At 39.1% G+C, this 12,694-nt stretch overlaps 1 protein-coding gene across 1 annotated transcript in view; it reads right to left on the minus strand.

Moving 5' to 3' along the window:
- Positions 1-12,694, minus strand: part of BIRC6 (baculoviral IAP repeat containing 6) — a gene marked incomplete at its 3' end in the record, with an annotated part of 161,345 nt that overhangs the window by 18,287 nt on the left and 130,364 nt on the right. The window lies entirely within an intron of this gene.

Genomic DNA, 12,694 nt, shown 5'->3' on the forward strand with positions numbered 1-12,694 from the left:
TTCGTAAAAAAAATAATTAGATCCTGCAACAAAGTCCTTTAAAAGAATTAAATTAAAATACTATAAACAGGAAAAAAATTAAAAATACAAATTTGCAAATACACAAATCCTATTTCCATCAAACAGAAGCAACGGAAACTTTAGACTATTACCTTCACATACAGCTATCCTACCAAGATGCAGCAATTTGGATTTTAAGCAAATATAAACTTCAGTGAAGAACAACTGTTAAAAGTAATCCACTGTTTTCCTCAAAGTACGCTATCCCTTGGGAACATACCCAACTGCTGAACTGAACTGGGCAATGCAGGTGTAACATAACATTTCACTTGAAATAAAGGTAACTTCTTGTGTAGGAAAGAAAATCCAACACATCACAAAACAGAAACAAATACTTTCACTTATGAGAGATCTATAGTTTGAAGAGCATTAGCACATCTTAAGTGTGTTGGGCACATTTGATTTACACTGGCATGCACATAACCACACCAAACTACAAATACACAGCACTCCTAAGAAGAGTAAAAGATGAGATTAAAATTCTTAGCTTTGTAAAAATTACAGATGGATATATTATCCAGGATTCTCTGTTACCTCAAAGTCAAAAACTTTATTAAATAATGGCAAATATATTTTCTATACAGCTCAGTTTGGTACTCTCCGACTCCTGCACTCTCAAGTGTGCCTGAAGTGGGGCACAAACCGTGGGGTCCTTACCACCTCTCCAGCTCTGTGCTGTGCTGCTTCCTGATCCTGTGGGGCAGCGACTTGCTGAGGAAGGTCCAACGCCCTTTTTGACTGGTGCCCAAGAGAGCCTATCTCAACTTCTTCTAGGTTTCCTAAGCATTTGTTCAAATGACTACTATATATCATGTTCGTACATTAAAAGAGGGGTAATGATTTAATTAGTTTATTACTAGACTCAGAGCAGGGGCTGGCACTCAGTTTTTATCCTGCTTCCTTGTCTGCCTGAAATAGGGCTAGCAGGACTGCCTGGGGATAAGTGTTGACTCAGAGAAGGTTCCAAAATCTGTACCTGGAATGTGGCTTTTGCACCACCTGACCCAGTTGGCTTCTCTGCAAGCTTCCTAGTACTTCCAAACTTGCATTCAGTAAATCACAGAACTGTAGAATGGTCTGGATTAGAAGGGTCTTTAGAGATCATCTAGTTCCAACCCCCTGCCATGGGCAGGGACACCTCCCACTAGACCAGGTTGCTCAAAGCCCCATCCAGCCTGGCCTTGGACACTGTCAGGAATGAGGCATCCACAGCTTCTCTCGTCAACCTGTTTCTGTGTCTCACCACCCTCACAGTAAAAAAAATTATTCCTAATATCTAAATCTACCCTCTTTCAATTGGAAACTGTTACCCCTCGTCCTATCACTAAAGTCATCAGTAAAGAGCCCTTCTTCATCTTCCCTGTTGGCCCCTTTTAAGGACAGGAAGGCCACTGTAAGGTCTCCTCGGAGCCTTCTCTTCTCCAGGCTGAACAACCCCAACTCTCTCAGTCTGCCTCACAGGGGAGGTTCTCCAGTCCCTTTTAATTTTTGTGGCCTCCTCTAAACCTACTCCAACAGGCCCCAGAGCTGGACACAGTACTCCTGCTGGGGTCTCACCAGAGCGGAGCAGAGAGGGTGAATCACCCCCCTCGACCTCCTGGGCACACTTAATGCACATCAAGGTCTCATCTTCTGGCTACACTAGTAGTTAAGCAGTTCAAACAGGAGCATGAAGCAGAGCTCAAGCCGCAAACCGCTGCTGAACCTCAAGACAGCCAGCGGTGTGAGACCTGTAGAGCCAGCCCTTGCCAGTGGCTGGAAGGCAGCTGGGACAGCCCAGAGTGAGGTGATGGGGCCGGGAGGGGGCAGAGAGAAGCACGGCAACACCACCACGGGGTGGGCAGCAAGATGAAAATGGTGCTCTGGAACGCGAGAGTACTCCCAGTGCTACTACAGACAGCTGATTTAAAGGATAGTAACAGCAGCATCTTTACTTTTGTCTTTGTTTTATTAATTGCAGAAATGTAGAGTTCTAGAAGGATGAGTGGACACGCCCGAAAAACAGGCCAATGTCTTACTGTCCTCGATAAATAGCAAGGACTCTAGCCTTTCTGGAAAACAGGCAGCACACTTACATACTCTTGATTCACTTTAGAAAAGCGTCTCAAGTCTAAATTTGTACCATGGCATTTATGAGAAGCAGAAACCTGAGCAAGGTCACTGCCATTTACTAAGATAAGCAGGGATGACAAACATCTGGAAAACATCTTGTGGTTCAGTGGGATAAGGTATTATTCCTCCCACCCATTCCTTTGGGTAACAAAGGTCAAGTTTTACTGGAATCACTACAATCCAGTCAGCCTCTTGCCACAGTATTTGCCATTTAGAAAGACACTGGAAGCTAAACAGGTAAAAAATAGACATTTCATAAACCCGAATCTCCCTTACATTCTAATAACAGGCAGTCTGATTTGGGGGTTTGATGAGGGAAGAGGAGTCTGACTGAAGTTTTTTAAGGAGTCTTGACTTTCAGAAACTGATGAGCACCCTTTCTTTTTAGAACTGAAGTCATCCACAAATGCCTCAAGGTCATGAGATACTAAGATGCCGATCACATTTTAGAAAACTTACAGACACAGCCTACTTATACCTGGGAAACAACTGATTAACATTCAAGTACTGCATGTGTCATTTGAAAAAAAATTCACTTTCCACATATCTATTTATTCATCACCAATATAGATCTAGTCCTTACAAAGACCTACTACTACCCATATGCAATTACAACCTTAATATAATGAAAAGGTACATGGGGGCAGGTATTTTCATAGGATCAAGGTATCACCTTAAATTGCATATATAACTTTAACAAGATAATGGCCCAACCGAGTCCAATACTCCTTTGCTTTCTTTTAATATTATACAATATTCAAACAAAGAACAGCCAGGCCTAATGGCCCATTAAATAGATAGTACTGAACAGCAATAAATTTTTTTTTGCAATTCATTTAACATCCTCAGTACAACTTAACTGGCTCTGAATAAGATTATAAAACTTCTTTCCATTGCAAAGGATATTTAAAACGTATCACAAAGAATATGCACATCTCTTTTAAAATAAAGGAAACTATTAATATAGCATATCCATCACATCCAAAAATCTTCACACTTAACAGCAGATAAAAGAAACAAATGGTGAAGAATAATTTGTAAAAAAAAAGATGAGAAGTTCTGCTTTAGTTGCATCTAATGGGAAAGTCTTCCCACTGCGATTCTCACTGTGACCAAACTAGGAACTCCTATCCTAGAGCCTACAAACTTGACGTAACATGTAACGAAACAGACACTTGAGGGGACAACCTCCCAACTTTTCCAGTTGTAAATATATCACATTGCCAGATACATACCCTCCTTGCTTCTGTGCTATCTCCTGTACATCATTGCTCATTTCCTAGTTTCTCATCATTCAAGGACTTCTTGAATTTCAGTTGCTTTAGAGGCCCACAAAAGTATGATCATTTTTTCTTATGTGTAATTTCTTTTTACTTCTGACCAATACACGTGACTAACTTTCTGCCTTTGCTGAAGGAAAGAAGGGTGTTCTGGCAGCCATAGCAGAAGACACCACTAGAAACTCCAAATTATAGCTCTTTTATTTGTTTTCTCACAGAGATCTGTCATCAGAAACATGAGGGGAGTTGGTCATGAATGGACAATTAAAATAACTGAAAAGAAAAAGGCATTCTGCTGAGAATGCATATCTAAAACCAGGACATATAAATTTTAACCAAAAAATGCTTACAAGTGGCAAATTTAACAGATCAGAAGAGGAAAAAAAGAAACAGGTTAAAACTTGAAATGCACAAATTGACCTCTAAAATTAAAGATGAAGTTGAATTCTGATTTTATAATTACACAGTCATTTTCCATTCCAAAAGGCTGCCTCCTTGCATGAGGTAGGAGTTTCCAGTGACCCAAGAGATGCTTTTAAGTCTCAATTCTTATTTTGTTTTGAATCTACTTTTCTCCTATTTCAATGAGACTTTATATCTTCCTGGAAAGATGAACGATTGTATTTTGTAGCCACCTAATCCTGCCTGTGTTTTAAGTGACGTAAAAGAAAATCACTGACAGTTATGTAGAGCAGCCATATTATAAAACTGTTCTATTCACATCATGCACAAATGCTCAGAATTTACTACCGTGTATCCAAACCTCCACTAGATAAAACCCAGGAAAATACCTTTGCATTCCAAGACATCTATTTTTTCTTTAATAGCAATAAGGTTTAATGGGCACTGGTCTCAACAGTTTTATAAGTTAAAAGTAAAATAAGACACTCTCATTACCATGCTACTTGCTAAAACTAATTTAACTGCAGCACTACATCCACCTGCCACTACATTTTTTAATTTTACAACTTTTAACCTCCAAATAATTTAAAAATAGATTTTAAAATTCTGTCACTTTTATACTATTTCTAAAACATGCTTACCAATTACTGAGGACATATTTTTGAATGCCTTAGTATGTTATGCACAAACCTAAAACCCAGAGCCATGATTAAATTAAAGACTTCAGGATCTCATTATCATGTTAAAGACTCTCAGTAGCTACAAACACTGCTGTTCCAAAAGGCCACACAAAAGAAACTCTCATTTTGTGTGTGTAATTAAAACCTTCAGACACAGTCTTGTGGCCACAGCTACTGCCAAGCATGAGTGAGACACGCTGTCTTCCCAATAGGGCCACACGCCCTTTTGCTAAATATTTTAAAACCGGAGCTGTTCCTCAGCTCCCCTTTACCGCATCTTTGCAAACATATGATCTATGAATGCAGTCCACGCTGCAGGCAATAGTGTCAGTTCCAAATACGTCATGCTCTGCTGCCTCTTGATTTTCTGTTTCAGAATCAACCCAGGGCAAACCTCTTTTATAATAGGCCTAATTAACACCCCGTGTTCTGCTTCTTTTTGATAGGGGGAAAAAAAAAAAAGACTGCCTACAGACTGCCTATTTCAAAATCAGATCTCTTTAAGAAAACATTAGCCTCTGGGTAAAAATAAAACAAAAGCTTTCTAAATATTGTCATTTTGTAATAATTTAATTAGTTTGACTTCTTCTTCACCTCTCTTTACAGAAATAAAACAAGCATTCTCACAGCTCCATTCTGAATATCAGAAAAAATGACATCAGAAAAGATGCATAATGAAGCAGAAGAAGGGGTTAAGCCCCCTTCCAGGTCATTAGTTACAAATCCCATGTAAGAGCAGGAAAACAATGCAAGAATAGTGGGCCTCTGAATTCAGCATGTACAGTGTCAGGCTCCAAGTTGATTATTATTATTGTTCAGATAAAGCCTTAAAATTTTATTCTTCTGACGCCAGCACTGATACCATTAAGAGTCAAACAAAATCAGATCAAATGGCAGAAAAGGTGAAGAGAAAGTTGCAATTACTTAACCAGACTGCATTCAAATCACTTGGACCACTTCAACGTCACGTGCGTTTTTCCCATTTCTCAAAGAAACAGGAAAGAATTGGAAAAAGGATGAGAAAAAGGCGACTAGAAAACCTAAGGTATGGAATGACCTGCTGTACTGTCTGAAATAAAATAACACTTTGTAGCTTCAATGACTAATGAAGCGTCTCATGAAGCATTTTTTTTTTTAGATTATGAGTGGTAAAAAAAAGTGAATCGAATTGGGGTGATCAATACACTCAAAGGAATAGGAGCACCATTAGAGGAAACAGTGCCACTTGGAAAAGAACACACACTGCACAATATATCCCTGCTAAGCTCTGGAAAAGCTTAGCACTAGATGCTGGGGCAGTAAATCCTGCTAAAAGTTCAAAAGTAATTGGCTAAATTCATGGAAGAACAGGCCATCAACGGCTAATAAATGAAGAGACACCACCCTTGGCCACACATTAGCAGTCCCAGGGCAGCATCTATGCACGACCCCCATCCCTATATTCTCCCACAAGCATCTGTTATTGTCTGATGCTGGTGATAAAGCAACTGGGCTAACAACCTCAGCCTGTCTTGGCAGTGCTCTTCTTAAAGTGTCTTCTAGGAAACTTGGAAAAAAAATAACAGTTTAACTGCAGTATAAAACGAAAACTGTTCAATTAGAGAGGCAAAACGCATTGCTCAAGTTAGTTGCTCAATCATCTGGGATTAGTGTAGTTACATGGCTCAAAGGAGCAGACCACTGTTCTTAACTATTTCTGGTTTGCATATTTTTAAAGAATATTCAAATTTGGTGAAGCTAAGTATTTTCAGGGAAGCTTTGTTTACAAGTCAAGTCAAATAACACTAAAAAACTTGTTGCAAATGTATCCACAAAAAACAACAACCCACTTCTCCATAAAAAACACAAGGCATTATTTCATTAGGTCGGTGTGTACAGTTGAGTGAACAGACACAATTTCCTGTATTTTGAAAGGTCAGGAAAAAGAAACCCAAATGATATAGAATCATAGAATGGCATGGGCTGGAAGGGACCTTAGAGATCATTTAATCCAACCTCCCTGTCACGGGCAGGGACGCCTCTCAACTAGATCAGGCAATGCATGAAGACTGAACAGGGATCGAACTCGTGACCTTGGTGTTATCAGCACCACGCTCAACCAACTGAGCTAACTGGCCCCCTAAATAAAAGACATAAAAATTAACCTGAGCTTTTAAAGCATAAGTGACTACTAAAACCATGTGTGGTCCCCAGTACTGGAGATATTACTAATTCCATGACACACCCTAGTCCCTGATAATATAACCCATTAGAGAGACCCCTCTCTGCCATTAAACATTGCTCCAAATAACCTTAAAAAGGTGCCCAGGTAATGAAGGGATGCTTCTTGGAGGCTACAGAGCCATCTAACATGGGGTGGGAAATACATCACCAAATAGGACTAACTAGAGCAAAGTACGAATGCAAAATCCTATATTCATTGGTTTTGTTTGAAAAAATGGCCCAGTAGGCATCAGTGTAGAAAGGATGTGAGCAGAGTACTGCAGAGGCAGTCTGTACCGCCACGGGATCCAATCCCACTGCAACTTTAAAGAATGTCTCCTCTAACAGGTCACTAGTTTTACCAATCTCAGTTCCTTAAAAGCAACAAAATGTGAAGAAACTGAAAGCATAAAGCTAGAACCAAATCATACTTGTATCCAAATCGAGAAAATAAGTGTAAGGAAGCATCAGCGTAAAGATACAGGACTGCTCTATATTATCCAATCAAAATAATGATGTAAAGAAAAGCATATATAAAAGAAATACCTAAGTGAACAAAAATATATATAAAGAAAAGTACTCAGAGACTGCATGAGAATAAAGTTTTTTCCCCGATCTGGGGATGAAAACAACTTAATTATTAATACAACTCTTTACTATGGGATTTAGTAAGATAAAAAGGACAAGTAATTTCTGTTTGAGGTAGATATAGTGAAATAAATCTAGTATATTAAAGGTAGGCTGGAAGTGTCAACTTAATCTTTCACTTAACCAAGAAAATAAGAAAAATATTTCCTGTAGAGAAAAAAAATTACAAGATTTAAATATTCTGCAGACAAAACCTTTCTTGAAAAAGCAAAATTAAAATCAAAATAAACCAGGGGCAAGCTTGCCCACTGTCTTATGTTAAGTGTCTCAAGTGCAAAGGTATCCCTACTCCGAGAACACAAAGCAGGATTTTTAAGGAAGTTAATCTGGCTTTCATCATCCCTGCATTGGAGAAGGGAATAGTGATTTCACTATTTTTGGCAGAGGAGTGGGCAATCAGCCACCCTGAAATGGTCCTCAGTCTGAGTGTTACCCCTTCCAGCCCATAAAACAGTCACCAGTATTTTAGAATAAGATGGGAATTGAAAATAAGATGGAAGCCTGCCATTTCATTGCACATGCTGCAGAAATCGATGTGGAATTTTAAAATTAGATAATGAAGTTGTGGGGTGTTTTTAAACCATTACTTCAGCAGATGGAAAAAGGCCAAGATTTGTATCTGTGTCTTCTGCGCTGTCAGCAGAAGATCTCAACACCGTTACTGGAATGAAAGGACGTGCAGTTCCTGTGCTTTAGAGCAACTTTCTATATATGTGAGCACATCTACAAGATCATGAAGACTAATTAGGAATCTCATTCTGCCTTAAATATGTCCTTAATTTGTTTGGCCAAGATGACAGTGCTTCTCTGCATATGCAGAAGAGAACATTGATCACTTCAGCGCATTTTCTAGAGCAAATATGGTTGGTTTAATAACAAGACAGACTTGTAGTAAACATGCAAACTGCAGACTGAAGAGAAAAATTCAAGCCTAACAGCCTCCCTGAGCCTAAGTTAAAGGTTGTGCTGCCACTAATGGAGAAAGCCAGGAGTATGAAAGAGACAAAAGATTTGAAAATGCATTACTTGCAGTCTTTTCAGGAGTCTCTCATGTGTACCAACAAAACATTTGTGCTCGGTAAGTGGTTACTGTATCTTTAGCAACAAGGACCAGAAGGAATGAGAGTTTAAACAACAACAAAAAAGGCAGCAGATTGCACATTTGTGTGATATAGTATGGAACCGTAGGACATCTAGCATGATGTCACATTATTCTCTGATGTCATATTCTCTTCTCAAAAAGGACTGAGTCTGTTGATAATGAGAGGCATAATTTTAAAAATTAATTCTCAGTGCCTCCAGTAAAATCTGTGAATGTTTGTAGCATGTCGTGCTGCACAGCAATGTATTCCATACACCCAGCACTCATAATTCCAACTGTGATTACCAAGCCTAAATGAAACCACCTGAGATGTACTACCTGACTAAAGTAAAGTAAGAAAAAATGGGACGCCCAGTAACATTAAGTCTGGAAATTGTGAAGAATGCAAAACGGTATATCAAATTTTAAAGGACCTGCTGAATGTCTTTACCAACTGCCCTCAGAAGGAAAATCAGTCTAGTACTTACAGATTCTCAATCTTGTCCTACAAGCAGGGATATAGCTACCAGCGTTGGCTTCCAACTAACGAAGGGAAAAATGTAACTCCTGGATGAAACACTCATGGGCCTTAGCAATGCCGGTTAGCTCAGTCAGTTGAGTGTGGCGCTAACAACGCCAAGGTCACGGGTTCAATTCCTGTTTGGTCAACAGGGAGGCTGGATTAAAATGATCTCTAAGGTCCCTTCCAACCTAGGCCATTCTAGAATCATTTCTATGATCAAATGGACCAGGAAAGCTTAAGGATAGGCTCCCCCCACTTTAAAGCAAGGCTGAAGTTTTACTGCCTTGCGCCTTGAGCAATCACGTCAGTGACCTGGACTGTCTTCTGGAAATCAAACGGCTATCACAAGCTGGTGACAGTCTACTGGCAGAGAGAATTTCATGAAACACTTCTAGCCAAAACCAAACACTTCTGAAGACAACAGCCCCTACCTTTTACTTCTCAAATGCAGAATTCAAAATAATCATGCAGAAACTAACCACCTGCACGTCATGTATGATTTGTTAGCTTTTACACATTTCACTATCAAGGATCAGCATCTAATTGCATTTCTCCTGAAAGCTTATTACCACAACTAAGAAACTCACCTGTGGGAGGCAGGAAGACAAACATACACTTTATTTTCCTTTTGCATAAAACATAGTGCACAGTGGAGTGCAAGGCATCAAGCTCTGTCAGAAAAGTCTCTCTCATTAGTACCAGAAGAGTGATGTTCAACTGGGTCTCCAAAGGGGAAAACCAAAAACATTACAAGTCCTTGGCATGCAGATAGAGACACGTAAGAAGTCTGTTGCTCCTGATTTCACGACAGTCATACTATCCTGTAACCCCAGAGGTCCAGAACTTCATAGTGGTCTCCAGATGAGAAAGAAACCTTGTTTACTAACACTTTCAGGATTGTTTTGTAAAGCACCTTCAGTGGCTTAGTCGTAATTTGGACAAATTTCTGTGATTTAGGACTCATAAAACCAAACAGACAAAATCCCACCCCACTCCTGATTTCAGAGTACTGTTTTTCTGAAAAGTACTCTGTATTATTTAGGCAGCAAGACGAAGAATATATGGGTGGGAAGCAGAAGGAAGAACAAGGTGAGATGTGAGAAGCCCTAATAAAATCCTATTTCTCACCTGATAACTTCTTGACTACCTTTCCCATAAAACTTTCTTCCTTCCGGAAAACTCTAACACGCACTTAATTTCACTGTGACCAACTAAGCGAGGCCAGAGTTTGCAAGCTAGTCTGAAGTATGCTCTGTACATGCAGCTGCAAAATCCACCACCAACTGTATAAATCAGTGAAGAGATCTCCAGCTAATGGATTTATCTTTAAAAGCAATATAAAACAACATGAAGCACAGAAACAGATGAAGATTGAAGCAAAAGTTAGTCTCGCAGCAATCTTTATTAAATAATACTTGGCTGAAAAAAAAATTTCCTTTAGCTCTTTGAAGTAAACTTCAGTCTTTAAAGTACGAAGTGCTTTATCTGCCATGCAATCCAGCACCCAATTACAACTCAAATCTGCTGTAAAAAGAGGAATGAAGCAGCTTTATTCCCCTTAACAACTAATTTTTTAATTTCAAAGATCTCAATGTCATGATGTTTCAACACATAATTGCCGCCTATAAAATACAACAAATTTCTGCAGCGTAGTAGAATTAAATGTACAAATTTACAAATTGTTCTTTCAGAAATCTTTTATATTATTAACCACTCAAACGGATAATCTGTTTTGACATTAAAAAATAAATCTGTTATTAAGTTCTACTCCAAAAGCACTATCTACTAAGAAACAGTCTGCTACTTTACATGTTTTAAAAATACAATAAAGGTACATTCATATTCTTTTGCTCTAGAAAATTACAGATTCAATGAGATAATAATTTTACCCTCTTATTTCAAAACTATTTCCAACTAAAGATGACAAATCAGAGGAAGGAAATGTCGCAAAAAGTGCTGGGATAGTAGTATCTTCTAGGCTCATTTGTTTTACTTTTTAAGATCAGCCATATGGAAAGTCATATGGACAAGGTTTGTTCCTTCTGAGAAGGTAAGATGCTTTAAGGGCTCTGAAGAAAGAGGAACTTTTTTTAGTACCACTGTTCTCTGGGAGCCACCCTCCTGGACTAGGATTAGTTCTCACTATTCTGCTTTCCTTCACTTACCCAGTAAGTACCCAGCAGTCACTTACTGAACTTCTCAAACACAACAAAAGCAACCCACATGACAGCTCAAAAACTTGATACTTGAAAGCCCTAGTACTCCTCCAGAAGCATGCAGCCTACACTCAATCCAACATGGAGAAATAGTCCTGGATACCTCCTGCCTCTGACAAGAAACCTCCTGAGCTACAGAAAACAGCACTGAGTCATGGCTGAAATATTTTAAAAATTACTAACCATTTTTTAAAGGTACAATACCCACAAGAGATTCTTTTTAGCACCAGTGCAGAAGCGAACAATGAAGACTGCCTGACATCTCATGTGAGACAACAGACTAAAGAAGCAAAAAAAGCCTTGTGCCTTTTTTCCATCATTCCTTTACACCATATTCAGAACCTCACCATGCACAGCAGGGGCCAAAATCCTCACCTCTAATCCAGGAACATTCATCAGTCACAGATCTCTGAGTTCCTTCAGTTCATCAAGGGAGTAATTAAATTAGTTCCCTCAAAACAAATACATTTCATGTCACTCAACACCCTCCAAAACTATTACTCAAATGTCAAACTTGCCACTCTTGCTGACAAAATAGTGGTGTGCAACATCACCATATTCATGCACAATAAAGCAGTGGTTGAGCTGGACTGGTGTTAAAAGGGGTGTGGCAGAAGAACCAGTACTATTCTGCGTCCATTCAATTTATTTCTTAACACAGAAATATTTTAATGTAAGTGTGAGAGATGGGAACAAGGAAATTTCTGCTAAATGAACGCTAACAAAGTGGGAACAAACTAGAGAGGAACTTCTGTAGTTAGTTATGAGAGAACTTTGAATTTATCAAATGATATTCTGGGTCAGTAACTAACTTAAAAACCAGGAAAACACCCCAGCCAATAGCCAAAAGGCACTGGAAGTTCCTCAGTCAGATGGAAGCCAAGATGTAGACACATAGGTAAAGTGTTAAAATCATCAAGTCATTGTTGAGGTTAAACACATGGAAGAGGCATGAATGAAATAACAAGAAATGAAAAAGTAACTTGCATTGCTACAGATAAAGGATCTGACTTCTTTTTTATTCAACAGAAGAGTAAATTAATACTTTGAAACCTGGCTTAAACCGGCCATGCCCATCACTGTTGACTCAAGGGCATCACACGTCAACCTGTATCAAAACAAACAGGCTAACAGCTTCCACAACGAAAACAGTACCTGTGTTTAGTTCACGGGAGAGAAAAAAAAACCCCAAACCCAAACCCAAAAAGACCCCTCCAAGGAAGAAAGGAGTGTGGATATCCACTTCTCACTTACGCTAAGTGAGGCTGGTCATCTTAATTTGTGCATATTTTTTGTATCTCCCAAAAGACACAGCTTTGCCCCATTGTTCTGCAGTTTAACTGAAAAGGTGTCAGATCTCATAAAGAGAAGTTCATGGAGGTTGTCAGAGAGGAGAAGCAGAACGCATCACCTACAGGATCCCCGTGCCACTACATTTCAGGTAGTTTCCTGCACCTTAGGGAAAATGCAGAACAGGTACAAGGGAAAAC

The sequence above is a fragment of the Apaloderma vittatum genome, unplaced genomic scaffold (genome assembly GCF_000703405.1).
Source record: "Apaloderma vittatum isolate BGI_N311 unplaced genomic scaffold, ASM70340v1 scaffold6859, whole genome shotgun sequence".
Taxonomy (NCBI): Eukaryota; Metazoa; Chordata; class Aves; order Trogoniformes; family Trogonidae; genus Apaloderma; species Apaloderma vittatum.